Here is a 19,176-nt window from a genome sequence, read left to right as displayed (position 1 = left end):
ATGGTGAGAAAGTGGCCATTGGCAAGCGAGGAAGAGAGCTCTCACCAGAAAGTGAATTGGCTAGCACCTTGATCTCGGACATTCCAGCCTCCAGAACTGTGAGAAAATAAATTTCTATTGTTTAAGCTACCCGGTCTATGGCATTGTTATGGCCGCCTGAGCTGACCAATACACTCAGACATCAGCCTTCGTTAAAGCCACTTTATGATCCAAATTACAGCCATTTGCTTCAGAAAAAAATAGATCTCACAGACAAGTCCTGCCTAGATTTTAGAGGCTATGTATGACTTCTTGAAATCCCCAAGGCTTGTACTCAAAGAGAAATTCCCTTCAGGACATGGTACACCCTGGTGCCTACTGTAAGCATGAAGCCCTCCCTTCCAAAGAGCTCCACGGATTAACTTGGTTTCATATTCCCCAGAGCAGCAGCCAAGTGCTGAGGCCCATATTCCCCTTAGTCCAAGTACTGGGGGTCATCACAGTAGGTGCTCGGCGCTTTGACCTCACTCAGAAAAGAAGAGGTCATGAGGTTGAAGGCAGAGAGTGGGGCAGCTGAAGCTCTTCAGTATCCATGTTCAAAGGTTGAAAAGTCTCTCACAATCTGTGATGTACACAGAGAAACCACCCCCCCTTCACAGGTTTGGCACTCACCCATTCCAGAGAAATGTGGACAGAGAAGGATCTTGGCACCTTGCCTTGACCTCTGAAAACCCTCCATTTTGTGGATTCTGATAAGCCCCATACAGTAGGAGACAGAAGGTGGGCACAGCTGGAGCAGCTCTTTGATCAAGAGCCAACATGGTGACAGGAGGTGGCAGCTGCGTGGGACAGCCAACCTGAAGGGGGTGCGCTATCCACAGGTTAGGGGAGAGGGCTGGCTTTCTGAAGTCAACGGACATGGAACATGTAGGTAGTAGAGTTGTCCTGATCAACAGAAGACAGGGACACTCACTTATCTTACCCAGCAGAAGAATTAGGAAGATCGTGGTCTTTGCTCTCCTAGGTCTTGCAGACACCTGTGACAACAGGTTTTTGTGGGGAATATGCTGTCGTGTGGTCAGAATCGGGGGCCACTTTAGAAAGACACAGAGAAAACAACTGAACTGAAGGAAAAGAGGAAAGAAAACAAGGGAGGAAGGTGGCTAGGAAGTGCCTAAGTTCTTGGAATTGAAGGTGGAAAATGGCCTTTGAATTCCCAGGTGTTCCTTCTGGCCCTGCCAGGCAATGGTTTCTAACGGAGATGTTAGGGGGAGAGTGGACACTGCTGATGACCCAGCCAATGGTCACTTTTCTGTGCTGTTACCCCAGCCCCAGACACAACTGAGGCAGATCCCAACCTACTGGGTATCTACCCCAGCTCCTTAGAGACCCACATGATCTTCTGCGGTTCTTAATCAGCCCTAAGGAATACTCAGGGATGTGACTCAGCTTGAGAACCCCAATACCACCCCAAATAATGAAGATATTAATAAGAGTCACTAACACATATAAGTGCTTAATGTATGCATAACGCTAAATACTTCCTCACTTAATTTTCATAACGATCTTATGAAATTAGTACTATTTTTATTCCTGTTTTGCATTTTGGGAAACTAAGTCTTAATTAAGTCATTTAATCAAAGTATAAAGCTAGGAAGTAAGAGAGCCAGAACTCACACACAGATGATACAAAATTTATGGTTTTAACCACTCTATTTTACTAAGATGTCCCACTTTATTGTAGAATGTCCATGGCCCCCTGTCAGCTTCCAGCTTCCTGTTGATTTAGAAGCAATCTGACTAACCCATCCACCCTGACAGGAGAGACTAACCATTTGGTAGAGCGGCCTAGTCTCCAGGCTTACTGGGGTGTCCTGGCTGCCTGATGCAGCCTCCCACCTGAATATTCTCTTTCCCATCAGTTCAGTTTGACAAAATTTGCAAAAGCCAATGGTTTGCCAGGCTAGGTACTAGACATCGATGGGCAAAATGAAAAGTAAGACACAGGCTTTGCCCTCAATAGTACAATCCAGCAGGGGTGGATAGCTGCACGGATAGGCACTTTTACTATAGGAAGTGAAGGTACAGGCAGAATGCTGTGGGAACATGAGGAGGGCACTGAGCCAGCTTGGGGATTCAGGGAGGAGTTCTGAAGGAAGTGATCCTTGAAATGAGTCTTCAAGCACGAGTGAACTTTAGTCAAGAAGAAGGAAGGAAGGAAGGAAGGAAGGTAGGTGGGAAGGATGAAAGGAGGGAGGGAGGGAGATGGGAGGAGAGGGGAAGGGAAGGGAAGGAAAGGGAGGGGAAAGGAAGGAAGACAGACCTTTGAGTCAAAGAGGATAGCCCAAGCAAAGACATGGAGACGTGGAAAAGCCTGCTGTGTGCTTGGGATTACAAGGAATTCAGTGTGAGGCAGGAGGCACAAAGGTGAGTGTCCACAAGACTGGACATGTAGGGAGGACTCCATTCATGGCAAGTCTTATATGCCAGGCTAAGAAGATGGATTTCATCCAAAGGGCAGTGAAAAGCCAAAGTTAGGCTTTTTTAAACAGGAGAATGACATGGTCTGATCTGTACTTGAGAAAAACCCATTTGGCTAAAGGGTTTAAGATGGCTGTAAGAGGAACAGGACCGGAGCAGGAAGATCAGTTAGACTCCTACTGGAAACAGAACAGGTACAGATAAAGAGGATGGGCCTGGGGTATTGCTGTATATGGTGACCCTCAGTCCCCATATCACGTTCCTCCTCCCTGAACCAATGCTGCAGCTCAGCCCACGGCTTCTCATCTCTTTCCTGGATTATTTTCCAAACACCCCCAGGGCCATCTGCAAGGTGTCTGTGTCCTCAGCAGTGGCTCCTGACATCTTTTAATATCCCTGGCAAATTTAATTAAAGTCACTGTTCCTCTGCTCTTCCAGATCATTAATAAAACAGTGCCACCAGGCCAGACTGAGCAAATTCTCCCTCCCGCTACGCCCTCCCCTTTCTCCAATGGGAACACTGCTCCAGGCCTGTCTCCAGCCTGGGTAGAGTTGTCCTGCTCTGCTTCTAAATCTGGGCCCCTGCTCAGGCGTCACAGCCAATTTACATTCAAGTTTTAAGTGCAGCCAGGCTGCCCCGGATGCCACATGTCAGCGGAGTGCAAGAGCCCGGCATCTTCTCCTGCACTTCCCTAGAGGGATGAGAGTCCGTGCTGAGCCCTCCCCGTGGGTGGCAGTGCTCCCCAGACGCACAAGAGCTCTCACTCTCTAGAGTCGGAAAGAGGTGACCTCAGCCGCTTAGGTGGTTTGACTGTCACAACAGGAACTTGCATCCAAGGAGGAAAACATAATGATGCTGGATTTTGTACATCATTATCTCTTTGCATCTTGATAGTGAATGAAGGAGGTGCTATTATTATCATGCTCTGTTTTACAGATAAGCTCATTTGAACTCATAAAGAGTAAGTAATTTGCCTGAAATCGCAGTAAGTAGAAAGCGAAGCATTTGAATACTGGCAGCCCGACTCTGGAGCATCTGGTGTCAACCACTGGCTTGGTACCTGCCCAGGGCTCGGGGCCCCCTTTGAGCAAGGGTCCAGGAAGGACAGGGTGAGCCTGTCTGGGTGTGCAATTCTCATCACCAGCTTGGCTGCTCTCCGTACTCCGAGGCAGCCTGGGGCAGTGAGAGAGCCCCAAATTTGAAAGCAGGAGGTAAGAACTTGTTTCACGAGCTGTAAGAATTTAAAGGGTCCATGAACCTCTCAGGGGATGGATTCCTCGTCCAGAAAACTCACATCGGGTTGGATGATCTCCATCGGTCCTTTGAGACAAAGATGCTCTGATCGGCAGGCAGGCCTGTCTCTCCAAAGACAAGGAACTGAAGGGACACATTCAAGTTAACTTGGCCCAGAGCAGTGTGAGAAACAGGCACGGAATTCAGACTCCCACGGAGCCCTCTGAGCAGAAGAGGGTACGTTAAGGGATGATGGTAGGAAAATGGGGCCCAAGAAAAAGCCAAGGAGAGTCTACCTTCTGGAGTTGCCAAACGCACATTGGATCAAATCCATTTATTTTTATTTTTTTTTATTTTTAAAGATTTTATTTATTTATTTGACAGAGAGAGACACAGCGAGAGAGGGAACACAAGCAGGGGGAGTGGGAGAGGGAGAAGCAGGCTTCCCGCCAAGCAGGGAGCCCGATGTGGGGCTGGATCCCAGGACCCTGGGATCATGACCTGAGCCGAAGGCAGATGCTTAACAACTGAGCCACCCAGGCGCCCCAAATCCATTTTTTAAACAACTGCTCTTTGGATGCCCATCCCGGGCCAAGCGTTGTGCTAGTGGTTGGGAGCATGGCCATGAATGAGCTACGCCACATCCTCAACCCGACAGAGTTTATCTTCTGATAAGGGATAGAGACAAATTAGTAATTACAGGAATCACTGATTATAGTGACGTCACGGGAAGTCCTATCTTTTCCTGGTGCTGCTCTAAGCTCTTGGGTTGGTCCCTGCACAGTTGCTTCAAGCCCTGTGGGCAGCCCCTGCAGTGTGCAGCATGGCTTTATAACATAGAGAATCTTGCAGTGGTACGTGATACGGCATTTTACCGTTCTTATGTAGGGGAGTGGCAGCCTTCGTCTCCTTGGGCTTTATATAGACCATGTTTAAAATGACAACAAAAACAATAATCATATCTGTTCATCAATACCTACTCTCTGGCCGGCATTGCATTCAGCACTTTTATGGCCGCTATTTAATACCTAAGCACCCCACAATGAGACAAATATTATTGTCTGTGTTAGAAATGAGGGGACTTGGGCTCAAAGATTAATAACCCACCCAAAGGCCACTAGATGAGCAAAGAGCACAGCTGGGCTATGAAATTTGGTATGTCAACTGCCCAAAATCTGCTCTCCCAACCTCAAGGGATGAACGGGCAGGTGGAAGAGTAGGGAAGGAATCTGGAACACTTACGTCGAGAATCTAGGGCCCCAGAAACCTCTACTTCCTTTGGAAAGCCTCCCCTGACAATGCCCTCTTCCTCCACCTTCAAAATGCCTCATTCACTCTCCTGTTCCTCTAACCCTCTGACCACCACTGAAGCACTTTACACTGACCTGGGCTTATATGTTCAAATGTCCGTCTTCTACACCCTTATGGAAACTCTCTGAGGGACCTCAATTCAGCATTGGGTGACTTTATTTTTTTTTTTTATTTTTTAGGACAAGTGGTCACACTCAGTGAAACTCTCTTGATAGGGCCAAGAGGTTCGACCTGACCTCTGATATCCTCTCTGCCTCTAAAATTCTATGAACTCAAAGGCTCATTGATTCTATGACTGTAAGGTTTACCAGACTCTGTGGAAGCCAGAGGATGCTTTGGCCTCTGCAAGTCCCTGACAGATCTAGGGAGTCACAAACAATGAGAGTGGGCCAGAGAGATAGGAAGAGGAGAAGCTTTGCCCACTTACGTTCTGCCTCTCCCACTACCAAATCTACAGCTGCCGCTAAGTCATCCCCCAAGCTGGAGGCAGGAATGGAGCTAGGACCACATACTGGACAAATATCCCACGCTCCTGGACTCTTGCTTTCATACCTTGCCAAGGATATGCCTACACATGCAAGTAGATTTTCCCTTTGTCTCTCCCTAAACCTGCTGTCTGCTTGGTTTATACTTTTACTAAGGAAATGTAAAAGATCCAGAGTTCCCTTATTTTCATAGGAAAATGATGCTACCCATCCATTTTTCAGCAGGACAGGTTTCTAGTTATTTTCCCTTCTAGTGATGAGAGCTTAGGTTGACTTGTCCACACTTTTCCTTATGGTCTCTTAGTCTGTTCGTTCATGTGTTCATTCATTCGTGTATGCCTGCATTTGAATGAAACCCAGTCACAGGTTGACGTTCACAGAATTATGGTGAGGAAGTTACTCTGATTTGTACCTGCTTCATTTTTTTGCACACTCAAAAAAAAAAAAAACAATTAAAAGTTCCTAGAGGGTAGGAATTTGTATCTGTTTGGTATTTCTGTATGCCCAGTGTCTAGCTCAGTGCCTGGCATATAGTAGTTACTCAGTATATGTTTACTGAATGGATACATTGAATAAATGGGTAAAAGTAGAAGGCATAATATCCAGTGATTTCTCCCACGCTTGGCAGTGTTCTAATGGAGCATCCCATCTGTCAGGGATGCTGTGAGCAAGGTTTTTCGAGTTTGGGTAGTATGAACAAAAAATAATCCCCTCTGAGGAGCATCCACTTCACTGGAGAACAGTGACAGAAAACCAAATAATTACAACAAAAGAAGTACTAGATGCGGAAGCGTGTGTGATGTGCCAAGAGCGCACAGAGGAAGGCAGGCCTCCCACTGTCTGCAATCGTCAGGGCCGGCTTCATGAACCAGGCCATGTAGGATTTGAAGAATGAACAGGAGTTCACCGGGGGAAGTCAGTGCCTCTCAGACAGATAACAGAAAGCCTATGCTCACGAGCATGGCAGCCTGAACGAGCAGTGTCTGCTTCAAGAAGAGGGAGCAGCATGGCTTGAAGGACAGGGCACTGGGCAGAAGCTGCAGAGGTAAGTGAGGAATAGTTCGTAAAAGGCCTCGTATACCCCAGCCAAGGACTTAGAGCATTATTCTGGGGGCAACTGGGAGCCCCTGGCAGTGGTTTAATCATGGGAGGGAGAAGACTGATATTTTTCCTTTGGATAGGAGACCTCACAGGACGACCATGGGGAAGCTAGGTGAGTGAAGGAGAGCAGGGCAAGACCGGAGGCAGGAAGATGGGTTCAGAGGCTCTCCTGGCATCTGAGTGCGCCGGGACCAGAACCGGGACAGACACAGTGAGAGTGGGCCTGCACTCGAAGGTGTGGATTTGCGAGCTCTTTTGGAAGTAGCATCAGTGGAGACCAACTGAAAACAGGGGAGGACGGTGAAAGAAGAATGAAGAGGCACAGCAAGGACCAAACCGCATCAGACACTTTGGCTCTCCCACTGGCCCCGCAAAGTTCCTCCTGCGTTGGGGATCTCCAGGCCCAAAGGCAAGGAATCCACAAAACCCGCTTAACTTAGATACATGTTTCACATAAGGGACATACCCTATAACAAATGAGGCCAGCGAGGGTTCTGGGCTCTCCGGGAAGAGCACAGGAAGGCCTGGAATTCAACCAGAGCAGGAAAATGCTCCCCACCCTAGTCAGCGGGATAGCTATCTGTTGATTCAATCATCCAGACTGTGGTAAGCTCTGGAGATGCGGGCAGGAAGCAGGTCTGGTCCCTGCCGTGGACCTGTGCATAGAAAAGCACACTAGATCTGTATCTAGAGGTGAGCAAAGGGTTTGGAGATTTATGTGCACGGGCTGAGAGCATCACAGAGGCGGTGGAGTTGGATTCCTCATGTCTATCTCAAAGGAGCATGCATTTTCCAGAGAAGAAAATGAACTCATGAACACACTGCCCCTCCAAAATAATGCTCTCTAGAATAATTAAAAGTATTTTTAAAAGATCCAAAATATTGAGAGGAACTCAAATCCTAGAGTGACTACAAGAAAGCCCGATTCTGCTCATTGATTCATGAAAAAAGTATTTGTCGAGCACTTACTAGGTGCCCAGCACTTACTAGTGTAGGTTTCACTTCTGTCCAGAAGTGTCCTCAAATGTACTGAGTGGCAATTAGGTGTCACAGCCTGTTCTAGCTACTGGAGATTCAATATTATATCTCTCGCCTGGACTCCTGCAATAGTTACCAATCTTGCCCCTTCTCTTGTAGTCTACTTTCCACAAGACAGCCAAAAATTTAGATTTAAAAATCTAAATCAGACCCTGCCATCCTTGGCAACCTCCTCTTCCTGCAGAATTCCTCACCCCCTTACTGACTTCAACTTCTAACTTACTGCCCTTCACGCCCCCCACTCTGTTTTGCTGCCTACATACTCCACTCTAGCTAAGGTGGCATTCTCTGAAGTTTCTAGAACATACCAAGCACACACCTGCCCTAGGACCTTTGCATTTACTGTTCTCTCTGCTTGGACCCCCCTTAACCTAAAGATCCCCAGAAGTCACTTTCTCATTTCATCAGGTCTCAGATGCTAGCTTCTCAGAGGCTTTCCCCCTCGTCTTCTCTGAAGGTGATCCCAGTCCTCCCCACCAGCACTCTCTGGCCCACTACTCATGCATAATCAATGCAGTCCCTGCAGGATTAAGTAACATGGGAAAGAGGCACCAGTGAGGGTGACTTCAAACTTCCTGGGAAGCTGGCGGGTAGAGACCTAAATGGTTAAAGCCACTGACCTCAGAGAGCAGTCTGTTTGCTTCCTCCAAAAGAAGAAGAGCATACAGTGTTTGGACAGCAGTCCTGAGGCTGTTTCTAAACACGATTCCCTCTCTGTGCCCTGGCCCCCTCAGTAGCGCCTTACCCCACAGTGTGTGGCATGATAAGAAGCAACATTTAGAGTGCATCTTTCATTCAACAAATCTTAAGCAATACCGCCTGCCAACAGTTTACAAAGGCCTCTGTCCTCGCTCACCTGGACTCATGTAATCCTTTTGTGAGGATGCTCCTATAGCTGAAGAAACCGTGTGGCTCAGTTCAATGCCAAGGATCTCTCTGCCAATTACTAATGGAGCCAGAACCAAACCTTTGTCCTCGGGCTGCCAGAGGTCTCCTTCCACCAAGCCTGAAGGAGCGTCCTTTCAGAACTGACCAAGAGAACACGTCCCCTGCCAGGGCTGGGTCAAGGCAGTGAGAAGCCCAGGGCAGCCTGAGGGCGTACAGCTCCTGCCCCTCCCTATTCCCCCGGAGAAAGCCAGCTGGGCTTTATCTTTTGGGGTCACCCACAGAGAGAGGGCTGCCATCCCTCTGCCCTTTTGCCTACCTATCAAGGGGAAGCTGGTGATTAGCTGGCTTTTTGTACCTTTTCCTCAGCTCATTCTCCAGGAGCCTGATTTATTTTAATGCCACTTAATTTCTCTTAATTTTCCAATGCTGAAATGTGGAATTAGATCATATCATTGCCTGAATGGAGAACAAAGGGGCTCTGGCAAGCAGTCAAAGTCATCTCTCTTGCACAATCAGCTCTAGGGCGCTCTGGGCCCTCCTGCGACAAGAGGGTGCCAGGGGCAGACTCTGAGGACTGGGGGCAGCTGCACGCTCTCCCCACTCCTCTAACAATTCCCCTAGAAAGTGACTCCCCCATTAGTTCCTCCTGAGCGGCTGGAAGGCACAGACTCAACATGATTCTTCCAGTCTCATAGGGGAGAGAGAACGCTGGTGTGGCGTGAGGGGAAGCCTCTGGAAAGCTGCTGAGCAGAGGAGTCCCACATAGACTCTCAACAGAGTCTACATGGCTCCAGATACAGCCATCCTGGATAGAAAAGGAGAGAGGGCAGTGCGGGAGCTGAGCCTAGACCAGCTGGAGCATTTGGGGTCTAGAGCGCTACTCATCATTCTGCGAATGCTCTGGAGTGTGGTAGCGGGAGGTGACTCCAGAAAGGAGTGCCAGCCTAGGGCCATCAGGGCACTCAACCAGCTCGGGGCACCATGTAGGCCACACGTCCAGAGAATTGAGTTGGCTGGCCATGCTGCTCTCTAGAAACCCAGTGTGATAACAGACACACCGGGGGCTTCAACTTGCAGCTGGAAGATTCTGAAAGGAAAGATACTGTCAGCACTAAAAGTATTCTCAGTAAGAGGCAATCTATAGGGTGTGGAACGAGACTCCCGGAATACAGAATTGTCAGGCCAGGGGGATAGCTTAAAAGTCAACGCATCCAACGTAACCCTTTCTGATGGATAAGGAGTTCAAGGCCCACAGAGCAGAAGTGGGTCTTGCCTGCAGTCGTCAGATAAGAACTAAAACATAAACTTCTGCAGCTCAGTGCTTCTTCTGTTATACCACATTGCCTGCTCCTAGTTTGATTTTTGACTCCACCACTGGCCTCTTTTATGATAAATGGTACAGATCCCCTTCCTTGACCTTGTTTCGCCCCCCTCAAAAGTGAGGTAGGTTATTCATTTATTCATTCCTTCATTTCTCACTGGACACCCACTGTGTCTCAGGCATCATGTGACAGAGAGTGGGAGCGAGAAAAAGCACCTGGTCCAAGAGGGGTGGCTAGCCACATGCAAAAACTACATTTCAGTAAGTCTAAGGGCCTCACGAAAAACAGATACCATGTTACCAAAATTCAGAGGAAGGGACGGCTCTCCAGTGAAGCTGCCGTCAGGAAGAAGCATTTGAGTTGAACGCTGAAGAACAGGTAGGATTCTCAGTGAGAGGTAAACCGTGAGCAAAGGCACAGAAGAGGAAAGGACAAGCTCACTGCAGTGCCCACGCTGGACCTGGAAGACGGGACCCTCGACGCGCAGCGGCGACCCGGGCCACGGAGATGCAGGCAGGTGGGCGCCTGCCCACCATGGGAGGCCCTTCAGGGTTTCCGTGTAGGAAAGTGACAAGCCCGGATGTGTTTAGGAGGGAGACGTTGTACCAGTCTTTTTTTTTTTTTTAAGATTTTATTTATTTATTTGACAGAGAGAGACACAGCGAGAGAGGGAACACAAGCAGGAGGAGTGGGAGAGGGAGAAGCAGGCTTCCCGCGGAGCAGGGAGCCCGATGCGGGGCTGGATCCCAGGACCCTGGGATCACGACCTGAGCCGAAGGCAGACGCTTAACGACTGAGCCACCCAGGCGCCCACGTTGTACCAGTCTTAACATGAATTGAAGGACCGGGAGGTTGAAGCTGGGAAGATGTTAGAAAGCTAATTTATAGAGTATGACAATAATAGCAACTACTCGGTAGGGGTATGGTAAGGACTGAATGGGAAAATCAATGTAAAGCACTTTGCAACCGAGGAGCTCACAGGTGGTAAAGGCACAAATGTTGGCTGCTATAACAGCAACTATTACTGTTGTCAGTACGATTTGGTAGGAGGTTATCAAGTATACTCAGGTGCTGGTGGTAGGGGCAGAGAAGGTGGGGATGGACTCAATGGACATTAGCAATATTCAGGGATAAGGCAGAGGAGACAAAGAGAAACTTGGGGATTTTGAGCCGGGGTGACTGGAGTTGGCTGGTGCCATCAACAGAAAGTGGGAAGTCAAGAGGAGTAGCTCCTAAGGACAAAGACGACGTCAGTTTAGTAGAAACTCAATTTGAGGAGCTGAGGCGACAACTTGTCGGAGATACTGCACAAGGGGCTGGAAACAAGACACCAGGGATAGAGAGCTACAGTGACAGAGGGGCTTCGGCCACAGCACAAACCACGAGGGAGACTGCCGGGGCGCAGTGGAGAAGAGGACAACGGGAGGAGAGAGACTCCTGGAGAGGAGATGGAAGGGGGACCACCTGGAGAGCTCAGCGTGGTGGGAGCCAAGAGGGGAAAGTCTTCGGGAGCTAAGAGTCAATCTTAGCTGGCGGCAGGGGGAGAGATCAGAAACCAGTTATTCCATTTGGGAAAATGAGAAGTCCTAGGTGGGTGATAGTTGGGCAGAAGGTAGAGAAAAGTGGGAAAGTATGGGGCTGAACAGATGAATGAGTGGAGACAAAACGGAGACAGCTGTTTACTCTAAAAGGTCAAGAGTTAGGTAAAAGCTGCACGAAAAGGGAGTGTGAAGGGGTAGGAGTTGGACAAGGGGTTCTGAAGCCCAGAGCTTGCTGAGCATGCTGACAGTTGGAGGGAGGGGACCGAGGGCTGGAGGAGAAAGCACGCAAGGCAGGATAATGAAGACAGAGCAGGGCTGGCCCCTGGGCCCTGTGTAGGAGGAGAAGGGAGATCTTTTTTACTCTGAGACCAGGGAAGCATGAGGAACAAAGTGGGGAGACCAGGGTGCAAAGGAAGAATGCTGACCAAGTGCACACTGTTTGGCTTCATTCTCTAGGACGAGCATAGCAGTGCATGACCCTGAGATCCTCTCCTCTCAAGTGATTAGGAAATTACCACGGGGAAGCCAGGGCAGGATTACAGTTTCCAGTCCCACTTCCGGATCCAGGCCCCCACATGACCCAGCGCTCCTGCCACACAACCAGGAAAGCATTATTTGTCATTCCAAGTATCAAAGCAGTAAATTTCATCCAGGATGAAATAGAGCTGTTGCCTTTGTAGACGTGATTCTGTTTACCATATCCAAATACTTGATTCCGGAATTAGCCTTTATTCACTCTCCGTATTATCAAAAACTACACATATACATATAAAAACACCTGTGATTCTTCCTACCTCAATGTCGTGCTCAGTAGTCTCTATGGATCCAGATATGGATCTAAATCCATTCTTACCCTTCCAGGCTCCTTCTTGAGAACTTCCCCAGTCCTCAGAGATCTCAAATCTTTGGGGGTTCACCTTGCTCTGCAGCTCAGGAGGCCAGAAGGTGTGTCTTACACCTGCTGGAGGCACTTTTCCTTTTCCCGGAGGCACCCTGTCTACTGTTGGGTTTAGAGCACCCATTCAAAACACGGACAACCAAACACAAGCCAATCTCATTAAAGAAAATGGTGGAACATCTTCCTAGAAGAGCAGCTCTGGTTGCTAAAACAGAAAGAGGAACCTGCATCCCTGCCTCACAGGCCACCCAGAGGATGCCCTGGGCTTCTCCCACAGCCTCCCAGCACCCCCCCCCCCAAGATTCCAGTCTCAGCATACCTTCTCAAATGCGAACCTGACCGTGCACTTCAGTGCAAACAACCTTCCTAAGCGCCCCCCTGGCAACAGTGAAAATTCTTAGCATGGAGTATAAGCCCTTCAAGGTTTGGCCCCTAGAGTCCTCCAAACTTGAACCCTCTGTCTTCAATCATTGGCCTTAATAAGGGCGCCCAGGTCGCTTCAATCATTGGCCTTTTCCACATTAGGCCTTTGCATGTGGATCCTTTCTTTTTTTTTTTTTTTAAAGATTTTATTTATTTATTTGAGAGAAAGAATGAGAGAGAGAGCATGAGAGGGGGGAGGGTCAGAGGGAGAAGCAGACTCCCTGCCGAGCAGGGAGCCCGATGCGGGACTCGATCCCGGGACTCCAGGGACTCCAGGATCATGACCGGAGCCGAAGGCAGCCGCTTAACCAACTGAGCCACCCAGGCGCCCGCATGTGGAGCCTTTCTGTCCTAACACTTTCTCCCCAGCCCCTCCCTGCTTTCACCAAAGCCAACCCCTACCCATCCTTTCTTTCTGGGATTCGCTGTCCCTAGAAGTCCTCCTGAATTCCCTGTAGAGAGGTGATCTCCCTACATGCTTCCACTGTACTCCAGATTTAGCCTCCACTGAAAGGAATCAAGAGCTGATTATCCCTGCTGGAATGAATGGATGTTTATGAGGAAAAGGACCATTCTATTTTATTTGCCTCTGTACCTAGCAAATGCCTGGCAGAGTAGGCTGTTGTTGAATATTTATTGAATAAATGAATGCTTTTTCTTTTAGAGTCCAATATATGGTCGAGCCTCACCAAATATTTGAGCCTCTAGGCAAAACAACCAGGTTGAGTGAAAAGGGGGTTACCCTCTCTTCTTACACGAACTTGGTAGCTTAAAGAGAAGCCAAGATGCGGGACACATTCCCCCAAATCCAGATTGTGAGCAGTGACTGGACCATTCAGGCCAAGGAACAATGCCCCCCATCACTACCCAGGGACAATCCCGGCAAATATGCCCAGAGACTGTACAAGGGGTCACCTGGCACAGGGACGGGGCAGGGATGGGGCAAGAGCACACTCCCTCAGCTTCAGGTTTCCAGCCCAGGAAGGAGCCTAAAGGAAGGAGATGTTTTTTTACAGGGTCAGTTTGATAACCCTGTTCTCTCTTCTCCGGCCAGGAAGCCATAGAAGGCAGTACAAGAGATGCCAAAGTGGGGATCACAGAAGCAGGAGCGGAGAGGAGGGATAACTTGGCCCTCCGAGTTCATTCTTCATCCAGCATTTACTGACTGCCTACTCTCTGCCAGGCACAGTGCTAGGCCGTGCGGATACAATGTGAATAAACAATAGTTATGTTCTCTCCCTTCGTGCAGCTTACTGTCTAAAGGTGTGACTAGCATTACTCAATCACATAAGTAAATTGAATGTGCATCTTTAAGTTACTTCAAAATAATAGGCTCAGGTTATGAGTGTATAGAGGTTCTGGCCCAATTAGAGATGGTATGGAAGGCGTCCTTGAGGAAGTGACCAGTGACCTTAGAGCTGGAGGGAGAATAGGAGTACATTAGACAAGAATGGAGTTGGAGTTTAGGGGTGTTGGAAGAACAATAAAGCATTCCAAGTACAGAAAACTGCATGAGTAGCCTTTCCATCTCCATTAAGTTCAAGAACGACTTCAAGTTCAGTTCTGTAGGCTCCATCTGCTTCTTCTCAACCCAATATCCATATTTTATTTAAAGAAAGAGGCTAGGGAGTGGACGCGTGTGTGGGGACTGCCGATAGGAATTGTAGGTGGCAATGAGAAGCTAGGGTGATCAGCCCACACCAAGCACCCTAAGCTCTGGGAGCAACCATCCCCATGTGAGGAACTTCAAGGCATGAAAAGGCAGGTTCCTCTCCAACTTGGGAGCCCGCTAAAAAGAAGGGCCAGGAGGAGGCCAGCGCCCCTATAGAGTGCACGGATCCCCTATTTCAGGAAGAGCATGGCGCAGCAGCTATATTTGAAAATCGAGGTAAACAAGAGCTCAGCTCAAGTGGATGGGGCACAACAGCTGTGGAAGATTAATCACAGGCGGCTGCAAGTCACCGGGTCGCCGGAGGCCCGGAGGCTTCCCTTTCGGTGCCCCACCGGTAGGCCGGCTGCGTACCCATCACGTACCCGCAACTCCCTCGGTTCCGTGTTTCTCGACCACCCCGGAGCTCGGAGCCTCTCTGCCGGCTGCAGCCTGCCTTACTGACAACCCGCCCCGATTTCAACCCTCTGCCCAGGAGACTGAACCAGCAAACGGTCAGGGTTTTTAGTCACCAGAAAAGATGAGTGAGTGAGAGACGGAGGGAGGGAGGGAGGGGGAGAGAGAGAGAGAGAGAGAGAGAGAGAGGCGGCCAGCCGGCGGGTAAATTTATGGCACTGCATTAAAGGCATTTGTTCTATTTAACCAACTCCCCCTCCCCGCACTCCCTCCACCGTTAAAAATAAAACTCAATGAATAAAGACGAAAACTGCTTCCCTGCCCCCCCCCCCCCCCCCCCCCCCCCCCGAGCAAATCGCTTTCTTCATCTCTCCCAGTGGCTCGGGTCCTCGGGGCAGGTCAGGCAGGGTCTGCAGAGCAGAACTAGCCTCCGAATGAGGGCCTCTGGGTGCGTGTGTGCGTGTGTGCACGCGCGTGTGTGTGTGTGTTGGGGAGGGTGGCGGGGGGGGTAGTTACACGCCTCCCTTCTCTCCACCTGGCCGCGGCCCGCCCAGACCCCCGCGGTCCGGAGGGCCCAGGACGCGAGAAACCCTGCCTCTCCCCGCCCCCTTGGCCGCGGCGGGTCGGTGAGCCGGGGCTGCAGTTCCCGACCGGCGGCGGCGGAGTCCCGAGGTCGGGCGCGCGCGTGCGTGTGTGCAGGCGGGCGCGCGCCGCGGGGAAACGCGCTCGGCTCCTAGCCCCCGACCCCGGCGGGCGCTCACAGCCCCGGGAGCACCGCACGCCCCCGCCCCGCCAGCACACAGGCACACAGGCAGCCGGCCCGCGCCGCAGCGTTCAGTCTCCCCGGTGAGCACCCGCCGCCCCAGCGCACACACACGCCCCGGCGTCTCGTTCTGCCCCCCCGATCCCCCCAGACACTCTGCCACCAGGCCCCCCCCCCAGCTCCGCAGACAAAACGTTCACTTTCCGAGGCACCCTCCCCCCACCTCTGGAGGCACTAAACCCACAGGAAGACAGCTCGTATGAATGATCGTGAGAAATAACTTAATTAACACCAGCATTCACAAGCGGGAACCCTCCCGGGGGCAGCCTAAGCCCCCAGCCTCGGCCGCCCGCTGAGGGGGAAGGGCAGGAGGTTCACCCCATTACTCACCGTTTCCTCCCGGTCTCCCGAGCGGAGTGGCCAAGTGAGGGGGGAGAGGAAGGTGCGCGACGCCCCGCCGCCCGGCTGCTCAGCGGCCGCCCCGGCTCATCGCCCCCGCGGGCTGCCCGCCGGCCGCAGCCGCGTCCGGGGCATGTCAGTCGGCCTCGGCCGCCGCCCGCGGGGCTCGTGGGCTCGCAGCCTTCAGGGGGACGCGCGGGCTGCGGCCAGGGCAGGGGGCCTGGGGAGGAGCGGGGAGACCCTCCCGAGGACCCCCGGAGGGGCCCGGGCCGGGGCGCGGGCTCGGGACTGAGCCCGGGGAGGCCCGGAGTCCCGGCCGCCGGCAGCGGGGGGATCCCTGCCGGGAGCGGCAGGAAGGCGGGCGGCCCGGCGCGCCCTGGCGGCTCGGAGGGACCCCGGCTCGCGGCCGCGTCGCCGGGGCTTTCCCGGGGCTGGGCGCGCGCCGGCTCTCCGCCTGGCACGCCGTCACCGCGGGGGACGTGTCGGCCTCGCCGCGCGGAGGGGACGCGCGGAGGGGCTGGTTTCTGGGCGAGCCGCGAGCTTTGCCCATTAAGCTGCAGCGCGAAGCCAAATCAAAAAGCCAATCTCCAAGCCTCCCAACCGAACGCCACCCTATCAGCTGGGAGCCAGGGAGCCGCACCGAGTGACAAGCCGCGCATATTTATCCTCGCGCGCCGAGGGGGGATTTTCAGATAGCGTCCCGAGCGGCCGCGGGGAAGTGGACCTGCGCCTCGCGGCCCCCAGGCCCCGGCGGCCCCCTGCGGACGGGAGCCCTCGCCCGCGGCCGCCCCCAGTCGCCGGAGCCCGGCGCCCGGCTCCTCCCGGCCCGCGGCGGTCCCGAGACGGCGGCGCGTCCTGACCTGGATTCCGCGGAGTCCGGGGCTCCGCGCGGCGGGCGGGGAGGGCGGCCAGGCGGGCGCGCGGCACCGGCTTTCCTCTCGTCCTCGGGAGACGCCGCCTGCAAGTCCGAAATTCAGTCTCCACCAACACATCTGTGGTTTTTAAATATAGCAGGGGACGATTACCCAGGCAGGGTCCACCCAGGCCTAAGGGAGGAGTTGAGGGGGATGGAGGTTGGCCGGGGAGGGAAAATAAAACTCCCTTTTTCCCCTCTTTTTTCCTTCTGTTCTTGGTGCAGGACTCAGTCTGTCATTTTCTCGACCCAGATCAAACAACGGCTTGCGAGAGACGCTTGGGTGAGCGCTGGTATGTTGGCTTTTGGGTTTTTAAGGCTAAAAATAAGAGGGGGCTGCCTCCCAAATTGCTGCTTGCTCTGGGCCTGGAGCCTGGAGGAGAGATGGTCTTTTGAAGCGGCTGCAGAACTGGGGTTTGGGGCTTGGCTCAGGCAAAAGTGTACACACGGAACCTGAAATCAGATGCCTGTAATTTCTTCTATATTTGTCAGGCGTGGTCCTGGAGGCATGAGGGTTGGGCAGGCCTCCCCTAAGAATGAGGTTTCATCTAGTTTATCGATGGCATTAGGCAGATCTAAAAAGAGCACGGTGGCTGGCTGGTCCTTTGTAGAGGCACCGCTATGGATTCTGGGGCAGGATCACAAGGGTGGGAAGTTGTTCCTCTCAGGCCTCTCTGCTGCCTGAAGCGGGTCTGAGGGGCCAACAAGGAAGAATAATGCTTAGCAAGGATCAGTACCTCCTTAGGGCTGGCAGCCTTGCTAATGAATTTGATTGTATTATTTCATGTCATCCTCATAAAACTCCGTGAGCTAAGTACAGTTACTAACTCCACATTCCTGTTGAGGAAACTGAGCCTTGGAGAGGCTAAAGAACCATCCCAAGGCCACAAGCAGCAGAACCAAGGATTGGAAGAAGGTGGAACCAACTGGAATTTCTCTGATAATCACAACCGTATGTGCAACTTCCAGGATCCCTGAGGGACTGTTCTGGAACAAGGATTGGTGCGAAGAGACAGGTGGGTGTAGGAATTAGAAAGCGACTGAGCCTGGGGTGATGTGAGTTCTTTCCTGATCCCTTGACTCAGTGCTCCTTCAGCAAATAATGTGGTGGTTTCCATCCTGAGTTTGAGTCCTTCGATGTGCTCCTAACTGAGCCTTGTGATCTCAGACCCCTGAACCTTCATGGCCCTTGAGTTCAGTTAAGGTTAGGGCCGAAACACTGAATCTGTAAGATTTCAATAACTTCTAAAGTTTGGGATTTCAGGATATGTCATTGGTGGGATTTTCCTTGTATCTGTTTCTATGGAGATCCACAAGGCTGATTGGTCTATAGTCAAGACCAAGAGATGGCTGGTGGGTGCATAAATTGGTATCGCTTTTAGGAAGGGCACTTTTGAAAGATATATCAAATTCCTTAAAAAATATGAACCTCTTTTGACTCAGTAATTTTACTGGTAGAAATTTATTCTATGGCAAAAATGAAGAATGTGCTCAAATACTTAGTTACAAAGATATTCCTGGTAGTGTTTATAATAGCAAAAAATTAGAAACATCTTAATTTTCAAACAGAATTGGTTCAGTAGATTGTGTTACATGACATAATGGTGTATTCTACCACTATAAAAATGCTGGTGCAGCATTCCATGTATTGACATGGAAAGGTTGCATGATATGTTATTGAGAGAGAAGAAAAAACAAAACATAGAATGTGACACTCTGTGTGTGTGTGTGTGCATGTCCTAGTAGCATAAAAACACCAAAATGCTAATGGTAGTTATCTTTGGGTGGTGGGATTCCTAGTGATTTATTTTTCTGTTGAAATCAACTTTATTGAGGCATAATCTATATACAATAAAATTCACCTCTTTTTAAAAAGATTTTATTTATTTATTTGACAGAGGGAGAGAGATAGTGAGAGCAGGAACACAAGCAGGGGGAGTGGGAGAAGGAGAAGCAAGCTTCCCGCGGAGCAGGGAGCCCGATGCGGGGCTCGATCCCAGGACCCCGGGATCATGACCTGAGCTGAAGGCGGACGCTTAACGACTGAGCCACCCAGGCCCCCTAAAATTCACCTGTTTTAAGTGTACAGGTTGATGGGTTTTGACTGCAGCACAATCAAGATACAGAACATGTACGTCTCCCCTCAAAGGTTCCTAGCCCCTTGGCAGTTATCCCTCCTCCCCTCAAGCAACCATTGATCTGCTTTCTGTCACTATAGATTAGTTTTGCTTTTTCTAGAATTTTCTTCTTTGTGTCTATTTATAGCTCTTGCTCTTTCTTCAAGGACCATTACCCATTCACTAAAACAACAACAGTGACAGTACACACAGAATTG

At 50.9% G+C, this 19,176-nt stretch overlaps 1 protein-coding gene and 1 long non-coding RNA gene across 6 annotated transcripts in view; one reads left to right on the top strand and one right to left on the bottom strand.

The window, feature by feature from the left end:
* Window positions 1–16,332, bottom strand: part of SLC8A3 (solute carrier family 8 member A3) — a 145,528-nt gene extending 129,196 nt beyond the window's left edge. For 2 of the 4 annotated variants that reach the window (XM_034993332.1, XM_034993334.1), the window contains exon 1: window positions 15,920–16,332. The gene's annotated coding sequence lies outside the window, so the exon portion shown is untranslated. The remainder of the gene's footprint in view (window positions 1–15,919) is intronic. The other 2 variants (XM_034993333.1, XM_034993335.1) reach the window with 1 other exon arrangement.
* A 456-nt stretch (window positions 16,333–16,788) lies between these two features.
* Window positions 16,789–18,778, top strand: LOC118002229. Of its 2 annotated transcripts, XR_004676994.1 has the most exons (3): window positions 16,789–17,134; window positions 17,687–17,857; window positions 18,740–18,778. It is a non-coding gene; the product is annotated as an uncharacterized LOC118002229 (long non-coding RNA). The 2 variants fall into 2 exon arrangements; XR_004676993.1 differs by lacking the exon at window positions 18,740–18,778 and having other exon boundaries at window positions 17,687–18,368.
* The last annotated feature ends 398 nt before the right edge of the window (window positions 18,779–19,176 follow it).

Source organism: Mirounga leonina, unplaced genomic scaffold (genome assembly GCF_011800145.1).
Source record: "Mirounga leonina isolate KUSES-001 unplaced genomic scaffold, KU_Mleo_1.0 Mir_82, whole genome shotgun sequence".
Lineage (NCBI taxonomy): Eukaryota > Metazoa > Chordata > Mammalia > Carnivora > Phocidae > Mirounga > Mirounga leonina.
This window is presented reverse-complemented; position numbering and strand designations above follow the sequence as displayed.